Genomic DNA, 17221 nt, shown 5'->3' on the forward strand with positions numbered 1-17221 from the left:
ACATAAAACCGTTACCAATCGTTACTAAAAATTACGTTACAGAAACTTCACATGTATCAGTAACGGCGTTAGAAAACCGTTACTGATAGTCATGGAATAACAGTAACGGTTCTAGCCGTCTAAAAACCGTCACAGAAACAGCACGAGCATCTGTAACGGTTTTCGAAAACCGTTACAGATAGTAATGATACAACAGTAATGGTTTTAGCCGGCTAAAAACCGTTACTGAAAGGCTGTAGTATCTGTAACGGTTTTCGAAAACCGTTACAGATACTCGTGCTGTTTCTGTGACGGTTTTTTATTTGTTAAACCGTTACAGTTAGATTTATAGTAACGGTTTTTGAAATTATTTAACCGTTACTAAACCCTAATTGTTTTTTTTTATACAAATTTTTACCTATTTAAAACCTCAATCATCAATAACCAAAAACCAAAAAGCACACAATCATCAATAACCAAAAACCTAAAACTACAATCATTAATTCAAAACAATAATCATCCACAAACTACAATCCATCCAAAAACTATAATCCATCCAAAAACTACAATCATATCACAAATTCACAAAAACCATTAATTAACGTATTTCAAATTACATTTCAACTAACCAGAATTGAAATGGGAAAGCGACGATCACGAGGAAGGGGATCATCTCTAAGTAGGAGGGGCATCATCTCGAGTGGGAGGGGCAGGTGGAAGTTGATCACGGGGAATCCTGGATAATAAGAAGTTCATCGTCGATCTCATCTCAAGCATCTCATCCCGCATTCTCTCACGCTCCCTTCGAGCTTCTTCACGTTCATCTTCACGCTGCATCAATAACTCTTCGCGCTCCATTTCACGTTGCCTTTGTGCTTCCTCACGCTCCATTTGACGCTCGATTAAGGCTTCTTCGCGCTCTCTCCGTGACTGAAGCTTCTCAGCTTCACGCTCCTCTCGCATCCTCTGTATCTCCTCAAGTAAAAGTGCGTTTTGCGTGTCACTGCGCTGTGTACTAGTACCACCACGAGCATCAGGTCAAAAAGATCTAGGTGTTACACCGGAGCCCAAACCCACAACTCGCCCATGTCCCTAAGACCCGAATGCACACTCAGCCAACTGCAATTCATTTCTATTCGGGTCTTCTTCTATAGCAGTTCGCAAGGCAGTCTACAAACACAAATTACATTGGATTACATACATACATACATATGATAAATAAAAGAAATATAACTAATAAACACGACTTACCACTTTTTCTTGAATAATAGGGGGAACCTCCGGATTTGGATCTTGCAGAGTCGGTTTCTTTGTATGAGTGTGCAGAAATAATTCCGAAAAATTAGGCAACGTACCGGTAGTCTTCTCCTGTACAAATTTAATTATTAATAAAAACGTAATAACATTCTAAACTTTGTTATTCAATGATAAAACGAACCATTTGCTTCTCCACTTGCGAAAATGAGATGCTGCCCGCATGATTCTTGTACACAACATGCGACCTATTTTGCGCATTCACAGCACTTGTTTTCTGCAAATAAGAAAACATTTGTGTTTAATGAATGATTAATGTAAGATCTATTTATAAACACATTAATTTACCTTGCATTCCGGCGTGAGAAAGCGACGATCAAGTAGATAATTCCAATCACTAATTTCGATCTCGGGAGGGGGATTTGCCCTAATCTCTTGCTCGTCACCTTCACGGGGTTTAATGTACATGGTGTTCCAATGACATCTCCATCTATCCCATAATTTGTTGGCTTGAAATAAACTTTGTCTTCGATAGTTGTTGATGTCATCCCCCACAGCCACGAAAGGATCCTAAATAGTGAACATTAAAATAAGATTATAGATTGTGTTGAATACATAATGGACTTAATAATATAAAAAGTTATCGTGATAGCCATCCATATGTGATCTAGTTGTGTGGAGCTCAGGTCCGACCAACGCAAAGTCCTATGAGGTAGTGCATTGGAGTCTCGAATGACACTCTCAATATGCCTCGACCAAGCTGTCCTATTCTCGCACATTGGTTTACCATCAACAGGGTTAAAATGAAGAGTCATCTTTTGCCCCGCTTGCAATCTACCAACATCTTTATTCTTGTTCTTGCCCCGTCTCCTTCTCGAAATAGATCCTAAAATTAAACAAAAAATTATATAGGATCACAACAACTAACTTAAGCAAAAACACAAGTACCTCCATCTTGCTCCTCAGACGGGGGCTGTGTCTCATCATCATCATCATCACCGGGGATAGTGTTGGGTACACTATCAACATTCATGACATCATCAAGGTCCAAATCAATTTCCCCGATAGAGTTACACAATTGCACGGGATCTTCTGAATGCTCCTCGGTCCTTCGTACAAGGTCGTGTAGCGCGCTGCTTAAACTCTTACCTTGCATTCTTTTAGGTGTCATGATAGCTGCAAATATTGAATGTAATGTTTATAAGACAAATTTACAAGTAACCCTTCATAGAAATTAATTCAACCTTAATTAGAATAACGGGGATTTATTGGTGTCACAATTTTCCATTCAAGCCTTGATGCCATATCTGTAGAGTAAAAGACTTGTTGTGCTTGGCTTGCCATTATGAATGGTTCATTTAATTGAGTCTGTAGAATCCTGTTGATATTTATACTAACGTAACCATACTTATCAACTTTAATGCCCCGATCTTTGTGATAAACATCAAACCATTTGCATTTGAAAAAAATCACTCAAAGCCGTTACTGGTGATACGTTCCTCAAACGGTAACTTATGGCTTATCTGTAACGGTTATTAGTAAAACCGTTACAGATAGTGGTAATGACAACGAAGAGACGGCGCAGCATCTGTAATGGTTCTTCTCCAACCGTTACAAATACATTATTAGTAACGGTTTACGTATAAAGCCGTTACTGATATCCTTACTGAAACGTTAAGATGATGTCGTATCTGTAACGGTTTATATCGCCGTTACAGATGGACTTATATCAGTAACGGCATTCGAATGCCGTTACTGATAAAATACATTAGTAAGGGCGTTCGAGCGCCGTTACTAGGGGTCGTTACAGAAGACCCTTATTCTACTAGTGATAAGAATATAACTAAATATTTAATTATAAAAAAAAAGTTCATTCAATCTTCTAATGAAAAACAAATAGATAAATTTTATCAAATATAATTTTTTTCTTATAAAGTTATTATTACATCATATAAAATTGTATGTATAAACAAATTACAAATGTATAGCTATTTGAACAATACAATATATTTAATTATCTTTAAACTTAGTAAAGATACAAATTCACTCAATATTTAATAACTATTTTATGTTGTTGAAGAGTTTCAGGTTGAACTTATATATTCTCTCTATAAATCTTCACCACTACCTCATCTATAATTTGTACATTTACCATTTGAACAAATTTTAGAAAAATGTGTGAAAGTGATAAAAAAAAATACAAATTACATAGATATTATTAAGAACATGTGTAATTATAAAGCAACTCCATAAAGGATTAACTTCCAAACTTACACCCAACTTTAAAATTTCCAGAAAATATTTTATTTCAAGCCTTAAAATTCAATAGTCTTTTAACATCAAAAGACTATAATAAATGAAATAGATTAAAACTAAAAAATTACGTATAAGAATAAAAACAAAATAAATTTAAAAAATTATAATAATATTTAAAATTATTTAAAATTATTAAAATAAAAAATATGACGCACTCATTCCACATTTTATTCACTTCGATAAAATAAATTATTTTCTCACATTTTCATCACATATATTTTCCTAATGAATCTTCATCTAATTTGCACTTTCACTTTGTCAATCAAATCAAATATTTGAGACTTTACACTTTCACTTTTTCAATCAAATATTTGATTTATATTTTTTTTAATAATTAGCATCGTGACCTCACACTTTGGTCAATCAAATATTTGATTCATATTTATTTAACCACTTTCAAATTATACTAGTCTATTATCCCTCGGCAAACCACATCTCAATCACACTTGGTTAAAGATTGTACTTGTTTTTGTTAGGTTGAATGTTCGAAACATACAAATAACACTTTTAATTTTATTTTTAACCGTTTTAAGTTTATGGGCAGGTCAACCCACAATCCGACCCAAGTATCAATTTACTCTCACATAAATATCCAAAATACTTGTAGTCGTATTGATATGATTTTGGTGATTTTGAAATCTTATTTGATAATATTTGTGATATATTATGTATGATGTTTTTATACTAAAAAAGTAATAAATATTTTAAAATTAGAAAAGATTATGAAGAAAAATATAAGATTAAATACAAATAAACAAATAAATTTATAAGCATTAAAATGTAACTTTAAAAATGATTTTCACAATTAGGTTAAGTTGAATTTATGATTAAAAAAATAATTTAAATATTAGAGACGGAAAAACTGTTATAATATAAACATAATTAGGTTAGTGATATAAAAGATTATTATGATTAGTGATATAAAAAGGTTATAATGAGGGAAAAAATTAATATATTATTATATTATATATAATATTGAGCGAGAAAAAAGATATTATTATATATAGAAATAAAAAATTAAATTATTATAAGAAATTAAATATAATATTATACTATTATAATATAAAATTAATAATATTATATACTAATAATTTAAAATTTGGTCAATTAGTGAAGGACTTATTCAATATGATTACCTTTGGCACGGGCCTCACCTCACCGGTTAAAAATATTTAATTGATTTTTTTTATTATATATTTAATTTAAAATGAATAAATTGGAAATATAAATATAATAAAGTAAATTTGTGACAATTATAAATATGAAAATAATATATTTTAACAATTTAATATAGGTTACGAATTTTTGGAAATAATTTGATAAAATAAAATTAATATTATATTTTAATTATATGACAATTTAACTTGAAAAATTAATTATAATTTCTATTTTATTTTAATTAAAAAAAATTGTACCATTTTAATGGTGACACATAATTTATATTATTGTAATAATGAAAATTTTGTTTAATTTTTTTTAAAAAAATAAGTGGGATACCAATATGAAGTTTGAGAAATGATTCGAAAAAAATGGGAAATAAGTAATATATATTATTATATAATATTGGGTGAGAAAAAAAATATTATTATATATAGAAAGAAAAAATTAAAATATTATAAAAAAAATAAATATAATATTATAATATTATAATATATAATTAATAATATTATATACTAAAATTTAAAATTTATATAATATTATTCAATTATTACCCTTTTTACCGGGACCAGGCCCGGTTAGAAATATTTAATTATTTAATTATTATATATTCAATTTAAAATGAACAAACATATAATAAAGTAAATTTGTGACAATTATAAATATAAAAATAACATATTTTAACAAATTGATATAGGTTAAGAATTTTTTGAAATAATTTGATAAAAAAAATTAATATGATATTTTAATTTTATGATAATTTAACTTGAATAAATTAATCATAATTTCTAATTTATGTTAATTAAAAAAAATTATATCATTTTAATGGTGACACATTATTTATATTATTGTGGTAATAAAAATTTTATTTAATTTAATTATAAAAAATAAGCGGGATTCAAATTTGAAGTATAAGAAATGATATGAAAAAAAGTTTCTTTTATATTAATTAGGACTTTGAAAAGTTTTATTATGCTCATTACCCTATAGAATAGGGATATGAATAAATTATGCAAATAAAAAACTCACTTATACTTCAGTTTACATCTAGGGTTTACACGCAAATCTCAGCTTTCCATGTCCTCGTTTAGGGTTTAGGTTCTTTTCTCTGTTTGTTCTCATCCCGCATTTTCTGCCCGCCGACCGCCCATCGAAGGCTACTAGTAAGCTTATCAATGCTATTTGTGGGTATAAGCTCTCAGTCTCGTTTAAAAGTTATTTAATCTATTACTAATTTTAATTTAACTGATCTTTGTGGAAATCCAGTGAGGTTTACATTACAGGGTCTAGGGTCTTCCAAGGGTCGACCATTTACTATTAGGGAAGTCAAGGCTTCTTCCATTGGCCAACTTGTGAGCATATTACACGATGCTCAGATGTGAAACCGTTGATGCAAGTTGCTACCAGGTAATAAGTAATCTACATAAAGCATTTTAGAGTCTATTTTCATTTCTGTTATTGTTATATTAACAATTTTCATTTGATTGAATGAAACAACAAGAGGTAACAACTAGGGTATTTATGCCTCTCTGGGTGCCCAACTAGTCGCTGTAAAACAAACATTACTAAAGGAAACCTCATCCTTCAACTCAGAGCATCAAAGATTTTGAGGTTCCAGGAGGTATTTATTTTTATCCATTGATTATCTAGTTAGTATTAACTAATTATATTTATTTTGGTATGGTTTTGTGTTAAACATCATAAAAAGATATTCTAAATTTCTGATGATAATGGAATTGATATGGTTTTAGGCTAATATTCAAGAGTTATCTGAGCATGTTCAAAAATGTCATATTGCTTTGACTGTTTCCAAATGTGTGCACAACCAGGAAGGTGAGGCCTACAGAAGTCAACGAAGCAAAACGGGATGACAAATGAAATGTTTTAAGTGGAAGAATATTTGTAATCATACCATCTACCATTTTGGACCAATTCTGGCCGAGAATGATTTAGAAATAAGAGGGGTTTGATTGGCTATAAGGGGACCGTAGATAATAAAGTTTTTATTTTCCAAATTTTGTTTATATTAGTGGTCAAACCAAATACGGAGTACAATCCGTATTCAGCTTTACCCTTAATACCAGCAACATGAGTTAGATGAACACCCCATTGCCTGCAATTTAAGCGAAACTTCCAACTATCATTAACCTAAACCCTTGTCTTATTTTCTAGATCATTCTCAACTAAATTGTTTCAAAATGGTCAGAGATGGTATGGACAACAAAAATATCCGTCCGCTTGAAGCATTTCCTTTGTCACCCCGTTTGGCTCGTTCACTTCTGTAGGCCTGATGTTTATTCTGGTTGTGCACAAATTAGGGAATAGTTGAAGTAATCGGTATCCCAATTTGGCTCCCAAAATTAGAATGATGAGGATGAATGAAAGAATGAGAGTGGACAAAACTGCCACCTACCAGCCGAATGACATTCCTTTCTGAAGAAGGGAGAAAGGGTTCACATGAAGACAAAGATGACCTCTAAGGTGTGAGACTGATTTCTAAATTAGTTTGCAATAATATTAATCTAAGTTTGGCTGACTAATTGTATAATGATAATATGCAGAACGAGTTGCCATCTTTGTAAAAAGTTGATGGTTTTGCCTGTAACTACTCCATGTGTTCACAACTTCTGCAAAGGTGCTTGAAAAATATTTTTTCTGAGAGCGTTCATTGCAAGTGGGTGAAGCCTTCACACTCAGAGGAACGTAATGAAGTGCCCCTATATGACCTTGCTGAATTCCTTCAAAACCAGCATGTATTTATTTGTTTAACCATTCTTGATCAATCTTAAGCTTGACTAAAAGAAATCACCATTTTCGTCCATTGGTACAGGTAAATAGGGATTCAATATTGTTCTCGAGGAGGAGGAAGAAGAGGTTGGTTCAGAAGACTCGGAGGTGAATGAATCTCTTTCAAAATGTGCGAAGATTGAATGAAGAAACAACTATAGAATAATGGTATTCTATTAGAAAAGATGCTTATCGAAGGATGTTCTTTATCAATATAATTTTTTTTATTCATTTCTCAATGGGATCTTACTTTGGGGCCAGTGGCGAACCTACAAGGGGGCCCTCCCCAACCAGGGTAAAACTTTTAAGATATTATATATATATATGTTTATCAAATAAGGCTTTGCCTGAGTGGTTTTGGTCAGGTGACCAAAACCTGCCTCTAACATTTCTTTAATTATAACCTTTGTTTTATACCAACACTATTTTATAATAAACTAACCATTCCTTCTATAAAAATTAATAAAAAAAACTATTCTAATTTCAAATATAATTTTATTAAAGTAATTATTATTTTATTTTATACAAAAAAAATATTTTCTAAAATACAAGTAATTATTATTAATATTTTATTTTATACAAATTTTTTTTTCTAAAATACAATATTTATAATAATACATAAATTTTAGTTAATATATAAATAACATTTATTTATATAAGTTAAAATATAAAGCATTATATATAAAATAATGAAAATCATATAATATTATTATTTATTTTAAACCTACATTTATATTATAATTTATTTATATATATATATTTTATTAATTTTAATATAATTAATAATACAAATTACTTATAAATATAAGGGTAAAATAACCATTTATATAAATATAAGGGTAACATATTATTTTATATTTCTTAATTTTAAATTAATTTTAAATTATTTCAACAAATAAATGTATTTGTTAGATTTTATTTAGGGGTTGTGACACATATTTATTTTTAATCATTTATTTTATGTAGGATATAGAATAATGAAGATGTTCTATAAACGAATTTGTACTTCTACATCACATGACCAATATGAGTCTTCTTAATCAATTAATGAGCCTACTAATGAGTCTAATGTTACTGATCAAATATACATGGTTAGAATATAGCATATCAAAAGATGCATCATTTTGTTTTTGGTGTTATCTTTTCAAACCTTTAAATAGAGAAAACGTAGATAATACATTTATAGGAGATGAGTACAAAAATTGGAAAAGAGCATTAGAAAGATTCAATCGTCATATGAGAACTTCAAATAGTTGTCATAATGAAGCTAGAATTCAATTTGAATCATTTTAAGACCAAAGACATAACGTGAGAAACGTTTTACGTACACATGGTCGTGATATAGAAATAAATTATCACACATGTTTAACGACAATATTTGATGTAACACGCTTTCTATTAAGGCAAGGATTACCTTTTCGAGGACATGATGAGTCAAGTAGTTCATCAAATAAAGGAAATTTTCTTGAATTTATTGATTGATATAGTCAACGTAATGAAGATATTTGTCTTCTTTTGTACCGACTCATGGACAAGAATAATTTAGTAATTGTGCTAATTAGTATTTTTATGTAATTATCGAGTAAAATTTTAATTAAAAAATGCATTTATTTGATAGCCAAAAAATGCTACGTTATTAGGTATTTGGCCCCCCGATAAAATATTTCTAGGTCCGCCACTGTTTGGGGCATTCATTTCATGTATTAGGAACATATTGACATTCTTGAAGCTGAAACAGTTTTAATTATTTTTTAAAATAAATCACTCTTCCTATATTATAAAGTCATATTTTTATATTACTATTTTTTACTTTGTTTCAAAAGTGGTTATTTATTGCCTCATATGCTGTTTTGAGTGCGTTTATGTTTTCATTTTCTTTGCTACTAAAAACTAGTAAAGACATTTCAATTACAATATTAAATATATAATCATTATTTAAAACTTTTAAAATAAAAGTTATTTAAAATTATAAAATGATTAATTTTCTTTTAAAAAATTTAATGCCTCAATACCATCATTTTAAAGATGTATTTAAGTAAAAAAAAATCAATAAAATATTACATTAATGTGACAAAAAAAAATTATTAACTTAAATAATTTTATACCATCCCATACACAAATTATTAAAATTTTGAAAATTGCAACTCAATGTAATGTTTAATCATGCAAATGTATTCAAATAATAACAAAACATTAACTTAAAAAGACACTCAAATTGAATAAATTGAAATAAATTAGTGAAACTTATCTTACAAAACATTCAATATTCCATATGTGATCTATTTTTTAGATATTTTAACAATCACAATTTATAACATTGATGATGAAGAAATCATAAATCCTCAATAAAGTGAGTTTGTAAATCTAGTTGTCATTCAAAATCTACTAATTCAGGAGATAACCTAAATTTGATATTTTTTAATCCTTTATCACATACTTTTGATTTATAAATATGGGTTGACATCTAAAATATATTTAAGCTGAAAACTATGTTTTATCAATAAAGATACATTGTCATAGAATGTATGTGACAATAATATAAACTTATTAATAACACAATCAAGAAGATTTGTAAAATAACCAACATACCATAATAGAAGACATTGTTGTAACTTCAATTTGGAAATGTGCATCAAACAAAATAAGAATATAACTAAATATTTAATTATAAAAAAATTAGTTCATTCAATAACGAAAAACAAATAGATAAATTTTATCAAATATAATTTTTTTTCTTATAAAGTTATTATTACATCATATAAAATTGTATATATAAACAAATCACAAATGTATAGCTATTTGAACAATGCAATATAATTAATTATCTTTAAACTTAGTAAAGATACAAATTCACTCAATATTTAATAACTATTTTATGTTGTTGAAGAGTTTTAAGTTGAACTTATATATTCTCTCTCTATAAATTTAGGTATACATCTTCACAACTACCTCATGTATAATTTGTACATTTACCATTTGAACAAATTTTAAGAAAATGTGTGTAAGTGATAAAAAAATACAAATTACATAGATATTATTAAGAACATATGTAATTATAAAGCAACTCCATAAAGGATTAACTTCCAAACTTACACCCAACTTTAAAATTTTCATAAAATATTTTATTTTAAGCCCTAAAATTCAATAGTCTTTTAACATCAAAAGACTATAATAAATGAAATAGATTAAAACTAAGAAAATTCGCACGGATAAGAATAAAAACAAAATAAATTAAAAAAATTATAATAATATTTAAAATTATTAAAATAAAAAATATGACGCACACATTCCACATTTTATTCATTTCGATAAAATAAATTATTTTCTCACATTTTCATCACATATATTTTCCGAATGAATCTCTTATGACTTTACACTTTTACTTAGTCAATCAAAATATTTGAGACTTTACATTTTTACTTTATCAATCAAATATTTGATTTATATTTTTTTTAATAATTAGCATCGTAATCTCACACTTTGGTCAATCAAATATTTGATTCATATTTGTTTAACCACTTTCAAATTATACTAGTCTATTATCTCTAGACAAACCACATCTCAATCACACTTGGTTAATGGTGTACTTGTTTTTGTTAGGTTGAATGTTCGAAACATACAAATAACACTTTTAATTTTATTTTTAACCGTTTTAAGTTTATGGGCAGGTCAACCCATAATCCGACTCAAGTATCCATTTACTCTCACATAAATACCCAAAATACATTTACTCTCACATAAATATCCAAAATACTTGTGGTCGTATTGATATGATTTTGGTGATTTTGAAACCTTATTTGATAATATTTGTGATATATTGTGTATGATGTTTTTATACTAAAAAAAATAATAGAGATTTTAAAATGAGAAAAGCTTATGAAGATAAATATAAGATTAAGTACAAATAAACAAATAAATATTCAAGCGTTAAAATGTAACCTTAAAGATGATTTTCATAATTAGGTTAAGTTAATCGAATTTATGATTAAAAAAATAATTTAAATATTAGAGATGGAAATACTGCTATAATATAAATAATATAATTATGATTAGTGATATAAAAGATAATTATGATTAGTGATATAAAAAGGTTATAAGGAGGGAGAAAAAATTAATATATTATTATATTATATATAATATTGAGAGAGAAAATTAATGTATTATTATATTATATAAAATATAGAAAGAAATAAGTAATATATATTATTATATAATATTGAGTGAGTAAAAAGATAATATTATATATAGAAAGAAAAAATTAAATTATTATAAGAAAATAAATATAATATTATACAATTATAATATAAAATTAATAATATTATATACTAAAAATTTAAAATTAGTTCTATCAGTGAAGAAAGACTTATTACTTTGGTCGGGCCTCACCTGTTAGAAATACTTAATTGATTTTTTTATTATATAATTAATTTAAAATGAATAAATTGGAAATATAAATATAATAAAGTAAATTTGTGACAATTATAAATATAAAAATAACATATTTTAACAAAATAATATAAGTTACTAATTTTTGGAAATAATTTAATAAAAAAAATTAACATTATTAATTAATTATATGACAATTTAACTTTAACATATTAATCAAAATTTCTAATTTATTTTAATTAAAAAAAATGATACCCTTTTCATGGTGATACATAATTTATATTATTGCAATAATGAAAATTTTATTTATTTATTTTTTAAAATAAGTGGTATACCAATTTGAAGTTTAAGAAATGATACGAAGAAAAGGAGAAATAAGTAATATATATTATTATATAATATTGAGTGAGAACAAAGATATTATTATATATAGAAAGAAAAAATTAAAGTATTATAAAAAAAAAAATATAATATTATATGATTATAATATATAATTAATAATATTATATACTAAAATTTAAAATTTGGTCTTTTAGTAAGGAAGGACTTATTCAATTATTAACCTTTTGGTCCAGCTAGAAATATTTAATTATTTAATTATTATATATTTAATTTAAAATGAACAAACTGGAAATATAAATATAATAAAGTAAATTGGTAACAATTACAAATATGAAAATAACATATTTTAACAAATTGATAGATGTTAAGAATTTTTTGAAATAATTTGATAAAAAAAAATTAAGATGATATTTTAATTTTATGACAATTTAACTTGAACAAATTAATTTTAATTTCTAATTTATGTTAATTAAAAAAAATTATACCATTTTAATGGTGACAAATCCTTTATATTATTGTGGTAATAAAAATTTTATTTAATTTAATTATAAAAAATAAGCAGCATTCCAAAAAAAAGGTTCTTTTATCATTAATTAGGACTTTGAAAAGTTTTATTATGCTCATTACCATATAGAATAGGGATATGAATGAAATTATGCAAATAAAAAACTCACTTATACTTCAGTTTACATCTAGGGTTTACACGCAAATCTCAGTTTTCCATGTCCTCGTTTAGGGTTTAGGTTCTTTTCTCTGTTTGTTCTCATCCCCCATTTTCTGCCCGCCGACCGCCCATCGAAGGCTACTAGTAAGCTTATCAATGTCATTTGTGGGTATAAGCTCTCAGTCTGGTTTAAAAGTTATTTAATCTATTACTAATTTTAATTTAACTGATCTTTGTGGAAATCCAGTGAGGTTTACATTACAGGGTATAGGGACTTCCAAGGGTCGACCATTTACTATTAAGGAAGTCAAGACTTCTTCCATTGGCCAACTTGTGAGCATATTACACTATGCTCAGATGTGAAACCGTTGATGCAAGTTGCTACAGGTAATAAGTAATCTACATAAAGCATTTTAGAGTCTATTTTCATTTCTGTTATTGTTATATTAACACTTTTCATTTGATTGAATGAAACAACAGGAGGTAACAACTAGGGTATTTATGCCTCTCTGTGTGGGTGTCCAACTAGTCGCTGTAAAACAAACATTACTAAAGGAAACCTCATCTTTCAACTCAGAGCATCAAAGATTTTGAGGCTCCATGAGGTATTTATTTTTATCCATTGAATATCTAGTTAGTATTAACTAATTATATTTATTTTGGTATGGTTTTGTGTTTAACTTCATAAAAAGATATTCTAAATTTCTGATGATATTGGAATTGATTTGGTTTTAGGCTAAGATTCAAGAGTTATCTGAACATGTTCAAAAATGTCATATTGCTTTGACTGTTTCCAAATGTGTGCACAACGAGGAAGGTGAGGCCTATAGAAGTCAACGAATCAAAACTGGATGACAAATGAAATGTTTTAAGTGGAAGAATATTTGTAATCATACCATCTACCATTTTGGACCAAATTCTGGCCGAGAATGATTTAGAAATAAGAGGGGTTTGGTTGGCTATAGGGAACTGTAGATAATAGGGTTTTCATTTTCCAAATTTTGCTTATATTAGTGGTCAAACCGAATACGGAGTACAATCCGTATTCGGCTTTACCCTTAATACCAGCAACATGCGTTAGGTGAACACCCCATTGTGCAATTTAAGCGAAACTTCCAACTATCGTTAACCTAAACCCTTGTCTTATTTTCTGGATCATTCTCAACTAAATTGTTCCAAAATGGTCAGTGATGGTATGGACACAAATATTCGTCCGCTTCAAGCATTTCCTTTGCCAGCCCGTTTGGCTCGTTCACTTTTGGTAGGCCTGATGTTTATTCTGGTTTTGCACAAATTATGGAACAGTTGAAGTAATCAGTATCCCAATTTGGCTCCCACAATTAGAATGACCAGGATGAATGAAAGAATGAGAGTGGACAAAACTGGCATCCCTTTCCGAAGAAGGGAGAAAGGGTTCACATGAAGACAAAGATGACCTCGAAGGTGTGAGACTGATTTCTAAATTAATTTGCAATAATATTCATCTAAGTTTGGCTGACTAATTGTATAATGATAATATGTAGAACTAGGGATGGCAATGGGTACCCAATACCCGTGGGTACTCGATGATCGGGTTCGGGTATTTTAAATCGGGTTTGGGGCCAGGGTCGGGGATGGGGAGTGAAAAATTGTACCCGATCGGGTTCGGGGTAAGGGATGGGGAGTGTTGAAAACCCAAACCCGATACCCGAATATATTAATAAAATTTAAGTGCCTTTTCAAATTCCACATCACAAGTTGTAACTATTAAATATCATTAAATAAATATATTAATTATTTTATCATTACTTTTAACGTCATGCTTAACATCATTTCCTAGGCACACATCAAGCTTAACATTATTACATTCATTTGTAATAACTGTTTCTCTCTCATGGTATATCCATTCAACTTACTTAAGAGTCTTCAACTTCTATCTCTTCAACATTCTTTTAGTTTTTTTGTTCAAAGTCCTCATTAACAAAAAAAAAAAAAATGTTATATTTTTCAACCTCTACCATATATAAGTTACATGACTATGCAAGTAAGTAATGTTTTCATTTAATAAAGTTATGCATGTTCTTCATCTTTTACAATCTTATATTTATTTATTAACTTAATCTTCAATCTTTATTTTTGTAGTTTTTTCTTCCGGTTTAAAAGCAATAAAATTAAATTTTTTCAGTAAGTTCTACCAGTATGTAAGTAATACTTACATTATTTCTAAACTTTTTGTTTAATATGTGAAATTTCTGGATTACTTGACATTTTCCTATTATATATATATGTGCATAATTTATATGCGACATACTTTCATTATATATATAATATATTTATCAGTTATTTGACTAAGATTTAATAAATCACATTAAACATTGTATAAATTATTGATGGATTTTTACAACTCACAGACTAGGGTTCTAAATTATAATAGAATATTAATATTATTAATTTTTTTTATGAAATAATATATAATTTAATAAAGTAATACAATAAATAAATTTATTTTTTATAAGACAAAAATAAATGGTCAAAGTTTTTTTAAGGAATATTAAAAGTTTCTTGTATTTAGTTCAATATATTAGTTCAAAAATAAAAGAATTTTTTAAATATTTAACTATATTTAGGGAATAATAGTTCAATATTAGTTAAATACTTTAATCTTAATTCTATTTTTTTATTTGTTAATGTTGATTTTTTATTTATTGATTTTGTAGGTTATAATTGACCTGTTGAAGAGGTTTATTCAAGAAGAATGCTTTTTATGAGAAAATTAATTTGATGATTTTTGAAGTTTTTGTGTTTAATTAAAAATTGCGTTCTATCCCTTTTAAGTTTATTTGTATTTTTATAGTATGGATGAATTTATATTATATAGCATGGATGAATTTATATTATATAATGTAAATAATTTTCTATCTATTGTTTAATGATATAATATTTATTAATAGTTTTAGGTTAATTATATTTTGTAGTAACATATTATATTTAATTTATATAGTTTTAATTAATTAAAATATAATTTTTTTAATATTTAATATCGGGTAATGGGGTACCGGTCGGGGATCGGGTACCCGACGAATCGGGGATGGGATATAAATAGAGATACCCGTCGGGTTCGGGGTTGGTATCGGATAGTAATTCAAAAAATCGGGTTCGAGGATGGGTACTTAACTACCCGTCGGGTAGGGTACCCGTTGCCATCCCTATGCAGAACGAATTGCCATCTTTGTAAAAAGTTGATGGTTTTGCCTGTAACTACTCCATGTGTTCACAATTCTGCAAAGGTGCTTGAAAAGTGTTTTTTCTGAGAGCGTTCATGTACAAGTGGGCGAAGCCTTCACACTCAGAGGAACGTAATGAAGTGCCCCTATATGACCTTGCTGAATTCCTTCAAAACCCGCATGTATTTATTTGTTTAACAATTCTCGATCAATCTTGGGCTTGACTAAAAGAAATCACCATTTTTCGTCCATTGGTATAGGTAAATAGGGATTCAATATTGTTCCCGAGGAGGGAGAAGAGGTTGGTTTAGAAGACTCGGAGGTGAATGAATCTCTTTCCAAATGTGCGAAGATTGAATGAAGAAACAGCTATAGAATAATAGTATTCTATTAGAAAAGATGCTTATTGAAGGATGTTCTTTATCAATATAATTTTTTTTATTCATTTCTTAATGGGATCTTACTTTGGGGCATTAATTTCATGTATTAGTAACATATTGACATTCTTGAAGCTGAAACAGTTTTAATTATTTTTTAAAATAAATCACTCTTCCTATATTATAAAGTCATATTTTTATATTACTATTTTTTACTTTGTTTCAAATGTGGTTATTAATTGCCTTATATGCTGTTTTGATTGCGGTTGTGTTTTCATTTTTTTTTCTACTAAAAACAGCTTAGATTTTAACTTTCTTTATAAAATAGTTTGTAAAAAATATTTTGATTTTTTTTTTTAATAAAACGAGGTTAAGTCATTTGACCAAAACCTATTCAATATATTTTATACATTATTGCTTTGTCATGTCCTTTTATTTATAAAAAGAATATTAATTTTCACTAGTAGGTTTGTTTTTAAGATTAATATTGATGTTTTCGAAGCATAAAAATGTGGAAGAATATATGACCGTAGTAAAGACATTTCAATTACAATATTAAGAATATGTTCATTATTTAAAACTTTTAAAATAAAAGATAAAAGTTATTTAAAATTATAAAATAATTAATTTTCTTTTAAAAAATTTAATTCCTCGATACCATTAATTTAAAGATGTATTTAAGTAAAAAAAATCAATAAAATATTACATTAATGTGACAAAAAAAAAATTATTAACTTAAATAATTCTTATACCAA

At 27.5% G+C, this 17221-nt stretch overlaps 1 long non-coding RNA gene across 1 annotated transcript; it reads left to right on the forward strand.

Moving 5' to 3' along the window:
• The first annotated feature begins 5771 nt into the window (after nt 1–5771).
• LOC124918658 lies at nt 5772–13481 on the forward strand. The gene is made up of 3 exons (XR_007097501.1): nt 5772–5870; nt 5974–6114; nt 13367–13481. It is a non-coding gene; the product is annotated as an uncharacterized LOC124918658 (long non-coding RNA).
• The last annotated feature ends 3740 nt before the right edge of the window (nt 13482–17221 follow it).

Source organism: Impatiens glandulifera, chromosome 1, assembly GCF_907164915.1.
Source record: "Impatiens glandulifera chromosome 1, dImpGla2.1, whole genome shotgun sequence".
NCBI lineage: Eukaryota > Viridiplantae > Streptophyta > Magnoliopsida > Ericales > Balsaminaceae > Impatiens > Impatiens glandulifera.